The 19169-nt window shown below is 45.8% G+C and overlaps 1 long non-coding RNA gene across 1 annotated transcript in view; it reads left to right on the forward strand.

The window, feature by feature from the left end:
* The window catches only part of LOC311446332, an 85725-nt gene that overhangs the window by 24511 nt on the left and 42045 nt on the right, over window positions 1–19169 (forward strand). Inside the window, exons 8-10 of the long non-coding RNA XR_014698842.1 lie at window positions 8583–8745; window positions 14467–14978; window positions 15379–15574. This is a non-coding gene — a long non-coding RNA (uncharacterized lncRNA). The remainder of the gene's footprint in view (window positions 1–8582; window positions 8746–14466; window positions 14979–15378; window positions 15575–19169) is intronic.

Raw genomic sequence — 19169 nt, forward strand, 5'->3', positions numbered from 1 at the left:
ATGGTGTAATTGTAGGGCTCTGAATGTGTGAAATGGTACAAAGCTACAAGGCTGGAATTGGAAGGACAGCCAGTCAGTCAGCGAAGGGTCAGGGTCTGGTCTGCTGTCGCACTGAGCAGTTCTCCCAAAGAGGACCTCGGGATGAGGGCAGTCAGGGTTCATAGCTGGAATTCAGGCTCAGGCAGCATTTCTGTGCTGAGTGAGCCTGGTCTATCAAAAGGCTATTTGACTGGCCTGTGTTCCTGCTGCTCCTCTCTCCACCAGGCAACGTGCTTGCCCCAGCACTCTCATTAACTGCTGTACAGAGCTTTGCTTGTTCAAATTTCAAAGAACGGTGCAAGGAATGTGAGAGTCCATGGACATGTTAATCAAAAGTCTCACATCCAGCAGTTTGATTTATACCTGCGCACCTGACACAGCTCATGGGGGCTGGTGGCTTGGCACTCAGGCTGCAGGTTGTAAAACCTCTCACACTGATCCTGCCCTCCCCACCCCTTGCAGCCAGATCAGGCTGGAAGCAGCTCGTATCTGTGTCCCATATGCCTCACATGAAAGAGGGCTGCTCTCAGGCTGTTGATAGGCAGTTGTGAACTCAGAGCCACTCCATGTCTTCCTGTCTCCTTTTCTCCAGCCCAAATCCATTCATTTAATAAGGATTAGGACACCAAAGAACCTTTGTCTAGTCTCAGTCCACATAACACACCCAGGACAGACTGTAGTCCCTAAACCAAAGTCACTCCCATGAAAAGAAGGGGTATTTTCCCTTGTCTGTCACATCTGCAAGCTCCAGCTGTGATCTAAAAAGCTTGACTATGATTTTTGTTGTCACTAGTGCCCCTTTGTTGAAGGTCTGGTTTTCATGTAGGAAATCCTGTGCTAGAATTACTTCCAGAATATATCCTTCATGCTAGGAAACAGATAAGGAACAATGTCTCACTGTGCCGTAGCCTGCCCTCCATGTGCTGCTCGTGGCACATCAAGCAGGCAAGGAAAGACCACCAGATTGCCTGCAGTGTGCTCATGACACCGTTGGGGACATTAGCAGCCAATCCCAAATTCTGAGCTCCCATTTCCAACCCACTTCATTCACGAGGCCTCAAAAAATGCTGGCACCTTTGATCATTTGGAGCCCTGGTTTATAACTGGGGATGCCAAGCCGCCTTCAAAGTCTGTCAGTCCCCAGATCCAGAAAAGGATCAGCAATCACTTGCATGTCATCATGCAGAAGGTCTGATGAGGGGGTGGGGTGGGAGCACATTCCTTCTCTCCCCAAAACTCAAAACTCCTGGGCCATGCCTGGAGGAGGCTGGGTGCTTTGGTGTGATTGCTTCTGGTCTTTTCTTTCCTTCTTCACGTTGTAAATTATTTAGGTGACAGCATCAAAGATCAGAGAGAAGCAGAGGAAAAAATCTCAAGCAAATGCTTTATATTCCTCGGGATCATCTGTCCAAAGAGCTGTGCTTGCCTTGTGGATACGGGGTTGTATTCAGCCGCAAAACATCCCTGTAATAGCTTACAGCTGGGGAAACTGAGGCATGGGGCTGTTAAAACGTGACTTGGCTAGAGCATCTGCAGAGCCTCAGCCAGAACTGGGAGGAGCATCCTGTCCCCTGACAGCTCCTCTGCATCTGCAGAAGCATGCTGCTTCCCTCCAGCAGCTTGCCAAAGGCTGCGCGAGGGAGACCCTGCTCCCGCACATCTTGCCTTTACTTTATTACATGGCAATTCTGCTTCCTCGGCAGCTTGCTGCACGGCACAGCAGAGCTGCTCCACTTCTACACCCAGCCTGCTGGCCAGCTACCCTGGCCCTGTGTCTCTGGTATATTTACATATACCTCTCTGCACTTCCATCCTGAAACATCATCAGTCTTCTCTGCGAAACCCTGGCCCACATACAGACATTTTTTGGGAATTCAGATCTGTCTAAGACTCTCCAAATGTCTCTTCTTTCACTTGTTTTCTTATTTGGAGTAGAAAAGGGCAGATGTTTAGAGATTCTCTTGGGGGAGACTTTCTCCAAGCCCTCGTGGGCTTGATAGTGTACTGTCCTCTTGCTGGATCAACGCACAGGAGCGTCAGTCTCCCTGTGCATGCTTTCACGCTCTGCTTGATTTATCCAGCCACCTGAAGAGAACGGGTGTCTTGTTTTCTTACTCTGCAGATGCAGAGTAACACAGTAGGTTTAGCCAGCCGTGGAGTTCAAGGTTGCTATAAATAGTTTTCTGCCTTGTCATGGGAGTTACCCATTTATTATAGTTCTCCTCCTTGTCAACAGCCTTTCTCAAAGTTGGCTGTAGCAATAGCTCTGAGAGGCTGTCACCACACAGCTCTCTTTGCAAATGCCCAGAGCACCTGATCCAGCGTGACTGCAGCTCCCGGACTGGAGCAGGGAAGTCTGATGTCCTGAAGAACCATACCTGATCCAGCCATCGAGTTTTACTTCTGTAATTTAATAACATGGCCACCAGCCTCTTCAGTGCATCCCTTGCCCTTGAACGAGTTCTCTGGTATCTGTGGTACTTCTGCAACTTCCTTCTGCTTCGTTTAGGAAAGAAATGAGGGTAGAATTATTTTTAATTGTAAGATGAGAACAGGAGGCTTTTGAATTTAAGTTAAGCTTCACAAAACCCCTTCAGGAAACATGTGAGAGGGATGCCTCCTTTCCTAGCCTCTTTCCCCCAGTCCTGCTTTAAACTAGTGACATACAGCCAGGGCTGGAACATGGCATCCACTGAGCAGCATGTGGTGAAACCACCTGTCTGGCTTAAACACAGAGCAGCAAATGATTTTGTCTCTCTTGGAAAGTTACAGAGTATAGGGAAGCACCAGGCCATGGCTCTTAGCTCGGACAAAGATTGTTTGTGCTGGGAAAGGTGATTATAGGTGAACCGAGGTTCCTCACAGCCCTGAGCCAGTAGGTAACCCCTGTCTGGAGTGTGGTTGTTGTTGGCTCTGGGTAGGCTTTTAGGTGCTGCAGAAGGTAGGTGACCAGTGAGAGGTGATGATGTTTGTGCTCTTGGCGGATCCTACCTTTGTGCCTGCCTGCAGGCAATCTCTCCAGTATGTCTGCCAGAAGAGCATTGCTGAGTGGGGCACAAAGCTTTCATCAGGAGCCAAGAAAGGCTTGCCTTGCATATTCAGCCTCCTCCAGCACCAAAGGTGTAGACATCTCAAAGGCAGCCTTATCCTTAGAGAAGTAGGATAGGTAGTTATTGCTAGGATACCAAGATGAGGCTTTTGGAATGTGCCACTGGCTATTTATTTGACTTGGCCAAGTCACGTTTGTCCTCACAAAATGCCTCAGTTTCCCCATGTCTAAAATAAGGACCAGCCCTTCCCTGCCCCACTGTACAGTTACAGAAGAAAACCTGGTAGGTACTGGTTTAGATCTTGCATTATTACTCCCAGCACTGTATGCCTTTAACAGTAATAAAAGAAATCAGTTTATAGGGAAGCTTTATGTACATACCATTCCTAACCTCACCAAGAGGATGAAACAAAAATATCTGGTCTCTGAAAGAACAAATTAAGGAAATCTTCTTTTTCTAAAGCCTTTCAAAATTGTAAGTTTTCCCTCCTGGGAGCTTATGCAGCTTTGGAAGGTAAAGCCAGCACTCCTCAAATAAACTTGTTAACCTTCCAAGGGACTGTAGAACAGCAGACATTGGAGATGGAGAGCATCAGTTCAATGTGCTGTAGGGAACAGTTCAATTCTGGCTCTTTATTTCTCCCCTTTATCCTGGCCTAGGATGAAATGCTTCAGCCAGGCTGCTCCTGCAGTCCAAGAGCTCTCCTCTGGCATTCAAACAGAGAAACCTTCTTTGTTTTCTTCTCTAACCCCATGTCCCCAAATGCCTCATCCTTCTCAGCTCGATTCTCTTCTTGGTTCCTGCAGCTTTCACGTGTGTGGAGACAGAAAATTAGCATTTGTAAAATAGGCTAATGAAGATGATTCATACAGAGCTTTCAGACTGAATGGAGATTCTTAATATCCTGGTTAATTGAGGAACTTGCTCAGACAGGGTTGTTGATGCATGCAGGAGTTGAAGGAATCCAAAGAGAAATTTTGGGCAATGGGAGCCATAATGTTCCCCCAGCTGATGGATTTAGTACTTGGTGGAATACCCCAAAAACTGGCACCTCATCCGTCCCAGGGTCTTGACCTCTCCCTGAGGACCTGTAATGCCTTAAGCTTTGGATTCTTAAAATCCAAGTCCCTGAATCTGCTGACTAGGTTATGGCCCCGGTGCTGGTTTTGCTTACTCTGAAGAGCTGTAGCAAGCAGGTAATAAAGTCCCTCCAAAAAAAAAAAAAAATAAATAATAACTTTTAAGAGGCTGAATTGAACTGCAGCTTGGACAAACAGTTTTTAGTTTCCATATGAGCCTGTTTTTTCCTATCTCTTCTGTAAGCTGGAGTTTCACCAGAGATAAACTTGTCACGACTGTAGTCTTACGGGTCTGTGACCCTCCTTTCCATAGGCTCCTGGCATCGCTGCTGAGATCATGCAATAGCAGCCAGAGAGAGTGCCTCTTGGAGCATGCATATCTGCCGTCAGGCTAAGGGGAATCCGGAGACAGACAAACTGAGGAAATTGCTTTCCTCCCTCTTTGGGGTATGAAGTGTTCTCTTCTTTCAAGTTAATTTGTTCTGTGAAAGTTCCCCTTGAAATCATTTTCCAACTACTTTGAAAGATCAAATAGGTTATATTGAAAGCTACTGTAAGATGAAGTGCCCATTTGGATTTAATAAATGCTGGTTTATAGAGCTAGCCTCATTATTTCTTTGGGATAAACCTATAGAGAATGGAGGGGAGGAAAGATTTTAATGTTTCTGAAAAATTTATCCCACGAACAGTAAAAACATACCATAGAAATATACCAGCCACAAAAATGACATCTTAAACGCAGTATTTATGACTTTCTATATTTGTTTTGCATAAACTTTTCTGGTTTCTATTACTCAGATTGATTTATGGAGTTTATTTGGAATAAATGTAATGCATATTTAAAACAAACAGAGCCCCAATCTGCTAAGCGCCCAGCAGCTATAAAAGCTCTGTATAGTGCAAACTGGGACCCTCCAAGTCCTCTTTATTGGAATATTTTTTCCATTTAAAAAAATGCAGGAAAATAGCATGAAAGTAGATGAAGAAAAGCAATTTGGGGAAATGCATCTAGCCAGTGTTTCAACTAGAATTGGTCTGAACTCTTTATTCAGTGTCTCGTTCTGTTCCTTAATGAAACGTTCTTTATCCAGATGGAAACTTTACCACGAATATCCTTTTTCACAGATTTGTTTGGGAGGTGTGGAAAGCTGACAGAGGTTGGAGGGGATTGAAAATTTCTCAGAAAATGTTTTACTGAAATTCATGTAACTTTGGAAGACACACCAAACTAGAAACTTCTTAGTAATTTTTCCATGGGAGCATTAACTTCACCCTTCAGAGGTTAAGGGGAACAAACAAGAACTTGAAGCAATTTGTAAGCCATTGGTGTTTGATTTGTAAGTGAGCTAACTGCATATTTTAGCAGGTTGAGAGGAAAAGAGTGAAACAATTTTATTTATCGATTTATTTTTTAAAGTGCATAAATTGCTTTTATCTCTGCTTTCCTCCTGTTCCCCTAACAGGGTTGGCATCTGCCCTATTCTTTCCTGTAACTGGATTGTTCATGTACTCTTAGTGCATTTTTAGATTGGCTAGAATAATACCTTTTCTGTATATTTTAGAGCAGGGAAAGCATCTGATGCTTACTGCCATGGCTATTTTTCACTAACCATCTAGAGTTCCCTCCTTCTAGCATAAGAAGATCCAAGGCTATTGCTAGGTAGGCTGTCCTCATCAATGCTAAATAAAATGAGGGAATTCTCAGCATCTCCCACCTACTGGCCTCACCAGTATGTGACCTGTGTGGTCATGCCCTAACCCAGTCTGATTTAGGGGGCATTTGTTCCAGGTTAGCCCCCAGACAGCTACAGATGTAAGTAGGACTTCACCTGGATAGTCTCATGTATAGAGGGGTTCTGTAACATCTTCTGAGACAGCAATAAGTGGCAGAAAAGAAGGATATTTTTAATCCAAGATAGCACACCGAACATCATCATGGGACCATCTGTTTTAAACCGTGCTGCTTTGGAAGGCAGAGTATACTGAAGGGCACGCTCACACATGCTGCTGGTCTCTTTGAGCACATTTGGTGGATTATCTCCTTGTGTTTGCTGGGCTCATGACTCCAGTGTAATGTCTGTGACCCCCCCCAGTAACCCCCCATTGCTTGGGCACAAACAGCACGGAGAGCCCTGAGGCAAAGGATGCCTCCCACCTTGCCAAGCAGGAAAGCTTCTGCACTAAATAATTGATTGTCCATAATTAGGCACCATTTGACAGAGAAATAATTGGTGGTGGCACGAGTGCTGATGTAACTGGGTTTCAGAAGTATCTTTTTCAAGTTGGCTGAGCACAGAGCAGCGGGGGATGGAGCCATGGGGAACAGCACTACAAAACACAAATCCTCTCCTACAACCTGTGTGCACAAAGAGCTTTCATCCCCAGCTGCTAATTGCTAGAAGGATACGTGTATCCCTCTAGTAAGGCCTTCTACTCTTCTTTTAATTGTCTGATGCTGCACTCTGGCGGGGAAGATCTTAGGGTTGGCTGGGCTTGACCCACTCTGCCCTAGGACAGCTTTAGTTTTAAGTCTTCTCTCTGTCAAGGGCTGTAACTGTGGGCTGTGATGGAAGTCAGTGTTTTTAGTTGTCTGTTCTTCAGAAGTTGTCTGCTCTTTGAAGCTCAGGATGTGCTTAACTTTTCTTTGCCTTGCTTTGCTGGAGGAAAATCTGGGCTGCCCACCTCCTGATGTGCTGTCTGTATTAATTTGCAGTCCTATTCAGAATAGTGTGGTGCTGAGTAAAAATGCTACAGGTAGTAGGATATCTGCAAACTGGTGGAACACAAGAAATGGAAAGCCCTTTACGGGGGGTGAGATCAGTTTATATGGTTTCTAGTTCTATCTGGAAAAAGTCTGTTTGCATCCCTGAACAACAGGTGAGGTGAGCCACTGGTCCCACACAGGCTGCATTTTTAGAGGCTGCTGAGGTTTTCAATTTGGTCAGCAAGGGCAGTAAAACACCATTAGCTGAATGTTGCATCAGGATCAGCTCCAGAAGCCAAGCGAAGCCATGGATTCCCAAGGACAGTGGCTCTGTTGCAGCAGAATAATTGCCAGTATATTGTCCTATATGCTTAAAAATCAGCAAGCGTATTGGCAGAGCCCCAGATGTGCCCAAGAGGCTGGGATCCAACTTCAGCATCAACAACGATAGCAAAAGCTGTGACCATTGTCCTTCCTCAGCCAACATGGCTCCAGTGAAGTATACGGCCACTGTGTGGAGGGAGCAGATCCCTTGAAGGAGGACAGACACGCTTGTTTCTGTGACTAGCACAACAGGGCTGTTTTGAATTTGGGAAGGAATAAACAACAAATGGGTGACCACACACACAGATGCTCACCCCACGATGCAGTGTGTACTGTTCCTCTTATTTTATCCCTTTACTTCTCCGAATTTCCCAGCCCCTTTCTCTGGTCATCTTTTTTTCCCCCTCATGTTCAGAGGCTCTGCACCTCCACACACTGCCCTGATGTCTTTCAGGTAAACATAGAAAATGGAGCTGTAGGAAGAAACCCCCCAGAAAGCAAACAGTGCTTATGGATTATTCAGATGATACCAAACCTCACCTGTGTGCTGGTGAGCACGTGTAGAGCAGATGTGCCCTCTGGCACCAGTGGGTTATTTAGAGAACTGTGAACTCAGAGGCATCGAATGGCCCCTGTGGGGCTCTGCAGCAGAGCCATGTCTGCTAGGGATGGAGTGGCTCTGACTAGGAGCAATGTTTTTGTTTGGTCCAAGCAGCAGTGCTGCACTGTGGTGTGGTAGCAGGGAAGAGGACTGGGGCAAGACCATGTAAAGGTTTAGCAGTAAAACTGATGGTCTTAAGGGTCCCCCTGCAAACAGAGTGAGCGGGGTTCCCCAGGAAAGCACTTGATGGGTCATGAGCTGTTGCTAGGAGTAAAACTCAGGGGACTGGACTCACACTCCATTCTCCATCTGCTAGTTGTCCCTTAGAAACATGTTTTGCTCTCCTGGATTGAAATAACTGTGATGTACTATAGTATGTGTCTTGTTTGTGATGGCCCCCATCCAAAGGCTACTGATAGCAGAGGAATGTTTTGCAGGGACTCTGAGGGATTTTAGATTAGACCCCAACCTTTGCAGCTACTTTTGTATTGCTCTGCCAGGACTCACTGACCAGCCACCCAATGCCTGAGAAAATCAGCATGAAGTGTCAGTCAGGGTTCAGCTCAAGTGACAACTAAATATGCCTCTCTGGAGATGAATGAGAGCTGGTGGGCCTGAAATGCAAACGACCTCAAACAAAGCCAGCCAGTGTCCATAGCAGCTAGCTTTGAAATCATACAGTAACCTTCAGTCATTAACACTTCAAATGCCATCCAACCCTTTGAAAAATCAGCTCATTTATTAATGTGTCCGTTAATGTCCTTCCATGCTCTGTTTGTTCACAGGGTTGCCTCCTGGATTGATCAGACTGTGGCTTCTCTGTCCTACATAGACAAGGATAAAGAACCTCCCCGAGGTGCTCTAGGAGAGACAGTGAGATCTGGTGGTGGGATATGGAGGTCTGAAGTCTCCCACCTGCTCTGCCAAGCATGTGCTCTCCAGCTTTGGGTGAGTTGTGGCTCCTTCCACTCAGTATCAAGGATTGGAGATCACTTCAGAGGCGTGTGCCTGCTCCTAGTTGGCTGCAGATACCACTGGCATGGGGTAGTTCTGGGAACAGCAGAGTTTTTGAGTTCACGGTGCTCTGCTGCTAACTCCCACTCACTGGCACCTGCCTGAGACAGCGTGTGCAGGTTTAAGCTTTATGCCAGGCTTATCTAGAAAGTGTGACATGGTGTAAGTGAGACAGTTCAAAGAAGATGTTTTCAAATTTCAACACCAAGAGCAAGAAACACTCCAGTGACAGCCCCAAACTTGGCAAAGATCCACCTGGGAGCTGTATCACGAGGCAGATGAACAGCTCTGAACAGAAATAGTGCTCCTGTGGGCAGACATATTCCACCAATTCTCTCCTGGCTGAGGTCTCCCTACCAGCATGTGCAACTTACCCCATTTTGTACAGAGAAAGAAACAAGCCAGTAAAGGTCTTGGAGCTGCCATGCTCTGGGGTGGTGCCCTGGCTGACAAGAAATGTTCCAGGCTGTGAGTTGGAGGTGCAGAGTGGCACGGAGGTCTCTTCAAAAGTCTGTCCCTGGGTTCTCTGAATGTTCCCTGAGTATGCAGGGCCCGTGGCTTCAGCTGGGATTCCCTGTGGAGCAGCTGACCTGTGCTTTCCCCCTGCTGGGTTTAGAGCTCTCCTCTGCTTTTTGGATATTAAAAATGTTCTTTAGAGCAAAAGAACTTAACTATGTTGTTGTTTTTTCTGCTCTGCGGACAGACACAGTGCAAGTAGAGTGAGCATGAATTGCACCACACTCACTGCTCACCAGCTGGCCAGGGAAAAACAGTGCTTGCTTCTGTCTGGGCTGTGGGGCTGGAAAGGTGAGGCCAGCAGCAGGAGTCAAGACAAATAGGAGCCTGTTTTTGATTTGCCATCTGACCCCTGCCAGCTCAGAGCACCCTGTCTGTAATCGTGACCTAAATTAAGTCCAAATGCCATCAGCAAAGCTGTTGCTTTCTCTCACAATGCAAGTGTTTCCAGGTACCTAGCCAGAGATTTATAATCCACCTCTAATTACATTCTTGTTTGCATCTGCTGTCATGCTGGCTTGGTCTTTCTGTGGTTCATTAAGCTGAAGAGCGTGCCTGGCCCTTTGTGCTCCCAGCCTGTGTGCACAGACAGCAAGGGACGCCCGTGGCTGACAGCTTAGCTGCTGGAAGAAACCTGCTGTGCTGAGCTGTGTGTCTTTAGTAGCCCAAATATCAGGGGAGACATTTTGGCTTGTTAAATTCTTGACTACACAGTCTGCTGTCCACGGTGGGTTCACTTGATAGAAATAGCTCTGGCAGCAGCCCAAGAGCAAGAACACTGCTTTTCTCTTAAATGTGAAAGGAGACAAAGGCTTGGTGTTCCCTACCCAGCCACCTCGTGCCTTTTGGATGGCAGAAGACCAGCATCTTTCTCAAGCTGGGCTTAGGTGCTGTGCTTTTGCTACGAAGCTGAAGATTAGGTCCTTGGAAATGCAATCTGGAATTGATTATGAGTAATTACCATAGATTCTTCGTTCAGGGTGCTGGAAGGACTGGGATGGAATAACATGCCTCGTGACACCTCACATGGTTACAGTGTTAGTTGTTCCATGCTTTGCCCTGCTGGGGAGTGTGCTGGGCAAAGCTTTTGTGAGAAGCCAGTGCTTGTCCCACGGGGCTTACACTCAGAAAGTAAGTTTTTATTCTGCCTTACAGAGCCTGTCCCCTCCCTAGAAATACAGGAAAACTTTCAAAAGAAACTCATCTGGATATATGAAAAACCACTGGCTTGTCTAAGGAGCAGAACTGTCTTCACTTGTATCCCCTGTGCTGATCCCCGTCTCCCTCTGTGTCAGGTGATGCCAGCATAACAAGTGATTTAGGCTCCCAGAAATTGCTATGGAGGAGAACCCTAGCACATACTACTGGAAAAGCAGTTCCAAACATAATTTCTGCTCTCTCCTGCCCTTTCTTTGTCTGCTGTGTTTTCCCCCAGTGCCAGGAGTTCAAGTCTGTGTTTTATGATTGTGACATTGGGACAGACGAGCCAGGCAAATACTTTATACACACACACACGCACACACTCTCTCCAAGCAAACCAGACATCCGGTATTTAGAAATAAACAGTGTAAAGAGATTTGGGAAATTCAGTGTTCATGCCAAAACATTTAAGAGGCATCTTGGTTCAAGTAAAAGCCTCAACTCATTTCCATTTTAATTTCTTTTAAGTTTGTTTTTAACTGTTGAGTTGAAGTCACTTCAAATCAAAATGGATCATTTCTGTTTCCAGTTGATCAAAACAAAGGTGCTTTGTCTTCCATTTATATTTCAAGGTGCTAGTTACACCCAAATATTTTCTGCCAATGAACAAGCACTTTACTGGTGGCAAAATGTTTAAAGAATTTCTACCCTGGAAACACTTCATCTGAAAATATTAGGTTCAGTTGCTGAGGAAGAAAGCCCCCCTCAGTCCAATTCCTGGGCTATAGGTGTTTGGAGGGACACAATGGCTGTTCCAGAGAGGCGCCAGATTCCACTGCTGTCTCTTGTCTGCATCACCAAGTGGCACTCAGAGGGCTAAAGTCTACAGACGCTGTACCATGTAAACTGGTGACTATTGGTCTGCAGTCCAATAAATTAGAATCCATCTGAGTCTTTTGCTTTAGGTTCAGAGGTCGTTAGAGGTGCCAGGAATCTTGAGGAGAGACCCAGTTAGCTATCACAAAATACAGGAGAACAAAACTGATGAAATTATTTCTTAGCAGTAAAGGAAACTTGAGTTGTGTAGTGCATCTGTCCTGTATGTGTGCTCAGTTGTGGGATTGTGGTTTGTCTTTGGTCATGCTGTATATTTTTGAAGAGGAATTTATATGATCGGTGTATACGTTGCCCTCTGTGCATTCTAGGTTTATGTGCAATGGATTTGAGAAAACACGACAGATGGGAAATAGATGGATGTGTTTTCCATGCAGGTTGGCAGTACTTTTACCTGCTAGCAGCTCACAGAGTGGAGGTTGAGTGATGACCAGGCACTAACACGTTCTGCTGCTCTGAGTGTGCTTTACAAGAAGAAGAGAGCACTTAGTTCATAATCTGCTCTCCTAGTAGTCAGACTGGTATTCAGGACTTCATTGTGAGTCTAACTCCTGGTTGGGATTAGTTTGCGTCACCCATTCTCACCCTGCAGACCACTTGCAAACATGCTCACTGCACATCAGGACCAAGTTTCTTCCACATTTCTACATATGAGCTTCTTGGCCTCTCCTGCTCTGTTTGTAAATAGGGTGTGGTTTTGATTTTCTGTCAACAACACGAGGATGGTCTAGGAAGTTCAGGTTCTGAGTGTTTCTGGTGTTTGTCAGGGAGAATTCAGGCAATGGATACTGTGTGTTAATAACATAGCTGAACATCAGGAACTGGAACTACTTCTGTAGTCCTAGAGGGTGTATCTGGCTTCCGTCAAGGTGTAAGGAGAACCTCTGTTGCCCCAGCAGAGAGACGAGCTATTACAGCTGGGGTGAAGCGGAGAGGGTCTCATTGCCACCCACAATGGCTGGAATTGTAGGTCAGCGGATGCTCTGAGAGGAGTCAACTCACCAAGAGCAAAGAATTCAAAATGACACATTTTTTTTGTTTGGTTTCCCTGTTGAGATCTCCTGCTCTCTTCAGCCTCCTTCTAGGCCCCTGTAATGCTGCTGGGACTGTTCTGGGAGGCAGAGGAAGAAAATCACTTGTGGAAACCCAACATCTTCTTTTAAGGAGAAGAGAGAAACTGAAGGGTAATGCTAGAACCCTCCATGGCCCTGCACGGGGTTTTCATTGCAATCAAAGTATGTCTTGGTCACTTACCTGCAGGAGATGGAGGGAATGCCATGGCAGCATCCTTGTTTGCTCTTTGTCTCTTCCCAAAGATTCAGACACCTCACTGCCCTGGAAATCTACAGCCTGGAGGTAGCACTACTCCAATACCATGTCTGATGGCCCTGTTTGTACAGCTGCAAATAGCATGCGCAGGGCAGACGGCTTACTGCTTATTGAGTGATATTAATTTTATTGATTAGGCATATGGTATGCTGGGAAACGTCTTCAAAAATAGCAATATAGGAAAGAAGCATAAAGTGGAGATGATATGAGTTCTGGATCAGTACACTTGTTGCATGCAAAATGTTGTACTGTTGGAGATGATGCTCACAGACATGTCTGCGCTTCCCTGCGTGCTTCCAAGATATTTGAGCTGAGTTCTGCCAAGCAGGCTTTTCTTCCTGCAAGCTTAGGCTCTTCCGTGGGCCTGTTGGCAGTTATTAAAACACAAAACCCTTCTTGCCTACAAATCCATGCGCTTGATCTTCCCAGCCCAAATCCTACAAGTAACATGCACTTGTCCCCAGGGCAGCTTGCTCAAATAACCACAGCTCTGCCGGAAAAAGGGCTGTTTGAGCCTCAGGGAATTGGGAGGAGAGGTTGAATTATTCCCAGCATCCAAAGACCAAGAGGTTCCTTCTTCTTCAGCGAATGTTTTCAGTTCCCACTTGGTGAATTATTGCTAGGGATTTTTTTTCCCTTCAGTGTTTCCATGAATGCGGTTGAGGCTCTGATCCAGGAAATGGGGGGAAAAAAACTCTGAAAAATGTATCGCACCATTTCAAAACTCAAGTGGAATTAATTAAATCCAAATTTCAACAGTGTGTCCAAAGTTGAGCTGGGATCAAGATACACTTCAGAAGGTTTGATTTCAAAACAATCCCTTTGCTCACATGCACATAATTTAGGGAGGTTTCTGTGTATCCAGTACAAAGCAGGAGCTGCTGGGTACCTGAGATTAGAGGGAGAAGGTGGTATTTGCAGGCCAGCCTCGAGAAAACCTTTTTCTGCCTGATTCAGTTTCTCCTAATCCTCTGCTCAGCAAGCTACAGATTGGAAAAAGGAGTCAGGAAATGGTGTTGTGGAAAGGAAAGCCAAACCATTTGAAATGGAGATGCTGTGGCTGGTACGCTCGCAGTCTGCTTGCTGGAGAAGTTAGGAGAAGTAAAGGGGGTTAAGAGACAGCAGAGAAAGCATTCTGGATGTCAGGCTTGAGCTGAAGCAAAACAGTTTGGTGGTGAAAGCTTTTCTCATGGTGAGGGATGCAGGTCTACCACAGAAATGGGGTTACCTTAGGGCTCTCTGTGCTTCCATCCCATCCTTCCTTCAGTTAAATTAAGATAATGTAACTTTCTGCCCCATGGAAAAAAGAATGGATTTAAAAAAATAATGCTGGTAGGGTGGAGCTTTCTTAGATGTTTTTCAAAGCCCAAATGCCAAATTCTTTCCTTATTTTCACGCATGTGTCCCAACTAGCTCTAAGAGGGTAACACATGCATCAGTGAGAAGCAGAACTGGCTCTCTAGTGTTGATTTTACCTATTCTTTCTGTCATGTCTGTACGTTTGTGTTTTCTTTGGGGAGGAAACCAGCATCTCTTGTTCATATGCCTTGTGTAGTGGTGGGGGGAAGACGGCTCCTACATGTAAGATCAGTTTTGGCTCTCTAGTCCCTGCAGACTAGAGAGACTTTTGATTTTAGAGCCTGGGAACGGGAGTGGTTCTACCTCATTTCTGCCAAGCAGCAACACATGCTGACAGCATTTTCCTGTGAATTCTTTAGATGGGCAGGGATGTTTTGAGTCAAGGTTCTAAAACTGAAATGTCTCTTTTCTATGCAGGTGCACTGTGAGTTGATTAACTCTGTTGTAGGAGACAAGAACTGCAGCATACCCACCAGCCACTGTTTGAGAAAAAGGAAGAGTAGATCTGTGCCATACAACAATATTTACAAACTAACTTAATCACCAGAATAATTGTTTAATCTGTAAATGCAAGTCATCACTAGATGTCCTGTATAGCAGCAGCTGTACCAAATACTGTGGGGCTTATTTGAAGAGGACTGCACGTTGCCTGAGCAGGCTCAGAATCCCAGAGTCATGCTCAAACTCTGGAATTAAAGGAACCAAATTCAGGAATTAAAGGAACTGATTCACTCTGACAGGGCTGGGAATCTGTCTTGTGGAACTTAAGAGCAGCTAGACCTGCCAGTAAAACAGCAGTACTGAAGGACGAGATGAATGCGTTTGTTCTAAAGACCTCCCAGCCAGATGCTACCCCTGCTATATTTCATACAGCTTTCTGCAGGCAGAGAGTTACCACCGAAACCTGAGCCAACTAATAACAAAAGCAGGTAAGAGCTGGGTCCACCTTTTCCTGGCAGCTCCAACACTGGCAATACAATGATAATGTGGTTCAGTAGAATTTCAGAAGCTAAACCAATGCAAGGGCCATGCAAGCATTTTGCGCTGTGAAATGGCTACTGAGAGTATGTTTGATGCTCCAAGCCTTTGGTGAGTAATTGGCACATCAGAAGTTCATTTCCTCCTGCTTCCTTCTGTATTGCATCAGCAGTGCTACAAGGAATGTTGCCTGATGCAGCATGGCAGCAGCATGACCTGAACAGCATGACAGAATTGCTTAGACACTGTTTCTAAGTTGAAGAAAATTGCTTTCTCCCATTTTTGTTTGTTTGCTTTGATTTGTTTTCTCCTTTATCAGCTGCTCAGGGAGATCTGACTTTGTTTTCACAGTGTGGACTTTTCTACTGGAGCTGGACCCTGCAGTACGCTGGTACACCAGCCTGACAGCATCCAGACCCAAACTGCTCAGGCAGCAAGTCTCCCAGCTTGGCCAGCACCACCCATCAGCTAAGAGGAAGCAGAGAGCTTGCCATGGTGGAGGAGCAGAGAAGGCTGTGCAGATTGCTACCAGGGCCAATGGCATGAAGTAAGATGCTCACTCAGCTTTTGTCTCCCTTTTCTGTGCATCTCAGCAGTCCTGAAAGGGTTCAAGGATTCTTAGAAAATCCTGAACCTCTTGTCCACGTCAGTGTTTGCTGAGAGCACAGTTCAGCCCCTCATCCTTTCACACTACACTCTCCTATTTACCTTCCTTTTTTTCTTACGCCTGTTGCTTCCTTTCTTATCCCTGGAGGAAAACATGTCCTGGTATTACTTCATAGATACATGCAGTATCAGCCATTGCTTTCCCCACTGAGCCACCTTAGGTTTCCACGTCCCCAGTACCCTCCAAACCCTGCTTTCTGCTGATATGCACTGATACCTCCTACCTTCCTCTCCTGTTACTTGGCTCGTGTGTGTCCTCCATCACTCTGCCCAGGTCCTCTGCACCTTGTTTAAATGCAGGCTTTTAATGTCTTCTGGAGTTTTAAAAGATTTAAAAGATTAATGAGGAGGTAAAATTATATCAGTATAAGAATACAATAGTTTCATATTCCTGTTTGACTGCTCCTGGGATGCTTTCACATGTGGCAAACATACCCAAACAATCAATCATATGCACCCACAGGGTGTAACTGTAAAACAGTGCTTGACAGATAAAGATGTTTCTTTTTTTTGTGCTGTGTTTGGGAGAGTTTTTGGAACTCCTGCTTTTGCTGAGCCAGGGCCAGTTTCCTCTCCCTGACACCCAGGCATATTCTAGTGGATAAGATAAGATAAAAGCAGATACTGTGTCTTATGAAAATCAAATGTGAGGATCTTCTTTTTCCCTCCTGTTCCTCTTTGGAGCAGGGAGGTGAGAAAGTCAGCAGAAGCTCATAAACATGGAAGAAAGTTAGGGGAGAGATGGCTTACAGTGTGCTTGTTCAAGCAGGGCTTACGTTCAAGTGGTTCAGGTCATGGAGCACAGTGCGAGCAAGTGAGCAGTAACCAGCCCATTGCTCTCTACAGCAAGACTTCTGAGAAGGTGCTACTTCTAGGGAGTGTGCTGAGGGGGAGCACTCCAGAAAATGCATATAACAAGAGCACGTGCTGCAACTCTGAGAGTGCTGGGGCACGAAGCCACCAAGTACAGGAGTTGTGATTTGCCCATTTGTGTGTGTCTCTTCTGTCTGAGCAAAAGACTCCACACCACTGCTCCCTGCAGCTCTGGAGTCTTGTTACTCCACCCAGATGCTCCAGGTCCTCTCTGCTGTTCTTTGTGCATCTCACATCTTTCTGCATTCCTTCCTGTATCCTCTACTTCTCTGCATTATAAGCACATGTTCTTCTACCCAAGGCTTCTGTACAAGGATGGGATTCAGGCTCTATTCAGAAGGCCCTATGAACATTAAGCCTTCGGGGACTCTAAGCAGACTTGCTAGAGAGTCACTCCGATATGAAGCTGAGCCTCTGGGCATGACAGCCCCCTTTGGGTTAAGCTGCCTTATGCAAATTGTGGCCTGTTCATTACCAGTGTCTTGTAGGGTATGGGAGCTGTGCAGGGTCTGTGGGCAAGGGGAGCAGCACGATGGGCTGGGTTTTGTGTTACCTGTCTGTCTGTACTATAATTGAGCTGGTGCCCAGTGTAATCCATATATGCGTGCCCTTCCCCAGCATCAATCTCTCTCTCATGCAAACACGGATTTGGGGTCTTCTCCACCCACCTTCCTAGAGAAAGGACCTCAGCAGGCAGCCAGGATCCAGGCAGCAGATATTTCTGCTTATGCAATAGGCAAACATTGTAGTAAATAACATGTGTAGCTTTGTTATTAAGCTTGATCTTGTTAAGGGGACAATAAATGCTCTGTGATCATTTTTCTTGTAGAATATCAACACAGGATAAAATTGTAGCTCTGGCTTTGCTCTTCCTGTTCATTAGAGCTCTGTGCATCTTTATGCCATGCCCTCAATCTGTTGCTGTTTGCCATGACAGCTGCAGCATGTCCCCCACTTCCTTCACAGTCATTTTGCACATGATAGATGCCAGCAGTTCTTGTGTTTCACTTGTCCCTTCCCATTTGCCCCCTTTTCACTTTCATAAAACTAACTTTGCAGCAAATGGTGTCTAATTTGAAAAGGATGGTTTGGGCAAGATACCTGTTTGCTGGAGAGCAAAATCAGGGACATCTGGCATTCATTGAATTTTAAAGGCAGAGAAAGGACACAACAAAAATGCAGATACAGAGAATTTCCAGCTACTTTGAGGGGGATGTTATTTTAGTAAACTGAACTCGGATAGATTTGTTCTAGTTGCTCCTAGGTGTAGTGATGGATATAGTCTGGACCAGGCCACTTTTCTAATTATATACCATGAACAAACTAGCTTTGTTTCATCAAACCTAATTTTTTCTCTGCTCATCTTCCTTTTGCTTTCTGTGCACAAGATGGCTCCTCTAAGGCCTGAAAACACTTCTAGAGCCATCCCCCAAGTCCATAGCCCCCAAGTCCTGCCAAAAAAGCTGCCATATCACAGCCTGAGTCAGGTATTTATGCTGTACCTTAGGAATTTAAGCTGGGTACAGAAGATGCGCTTGGCTCACCTCATTTTCTAGGCTGATTCCCAGCAGGGGATCCAGTCTGGTTAACTGGTCCTACAAGTGGGAGTGAGACAGATGCTTCCCCTGTCCAGCCAGGGGCATCTGGCCTGGCTGTGGAGTGCAGAGGAGCTGAGTGGTGGCCTGATGGCCTGGAGCTGCAAGGCTCTGATCAGTAGTTACAGAACAAAAGCCAGCCCTTTATAGCACTTCAAAACAGTAGAGCTTTATTTAAACTTGAAGAGAAGAAATGAGTCTTTGGCATTATGTGGGGAGAGGAGACTTTGCTTCTAGCTGCCAGTAGTGCATACTTTCTAATCCAAGAAGGAGCAGTAAGGCAGATCCCAAAGACAGCAACAGGCGCGAACCCAAAAAAATCCTGGCTTTGCCCATGGAGAGACTGAGAAGTTGGATCCTCTAAAACAGAGGCTACTTCATAAGTAGTTAGAAACTGGGCCACACACAAACCGGGTATATGAGGGTAGCAGGGCTCCACTCTTTCTTTTGCTGAGGGATCTCCAGGCAGGTCAGCACGCAATAAATCACTCTCTAATGACCCCCTTATCTGCAAGCAACAGGTTTCATGAAAGCTGCCTGAACCTCCCCACATCCCTACTGCTGGCAGTGGCAGGGTCCAGACGGGTGTGAACCCAACGTTTCATGCAGGGCATTTATGTCAGTCCCTCCTCACAACCCTTCCCATGTTTCTTTTGCTCCCCTCTTTGCTGTTCCTGGCTGGATTCTCCATGCTCGGATCTTGCCCTGGGAACTGATTGAAAGAGCCTTAATAGTTTAATCCAAATTGCCCTCCAGTTCCCCTGTGATGCAATTAATTGAAAGCAGGATTTTTACCTCTCTCATCTGCTTAAAAGTGTCCCCTGGCCATCAGGTTGTCCTGCTGCAAGATCTAAAATCTCTGCAGAGCCAGCCAGTGGGCTGCGTTAGCTTGGCTTTCTGAGGGGTAATCTTGGAAGACATCAAGTACCCCAGCATGGCTGGCCCTCGGTCACTCTCTCCCCAAGTTGTGGGCTGTTGCAGTTTAGCTTCAAGACTTTTTTCCTCCAG

This window comes from Aythya ferina, assembly GCF_964211825.1.
Source record: "Aythya ferina genome assembly, chromosome: 17".
In the NCBI taxonomy this organism is placed as follows: domain Eukaryota; kingdom Metazoa; phylum Chordata; class Aves; order Anseriformes; family Anatidae; genus Aythya; species Aythya ferina.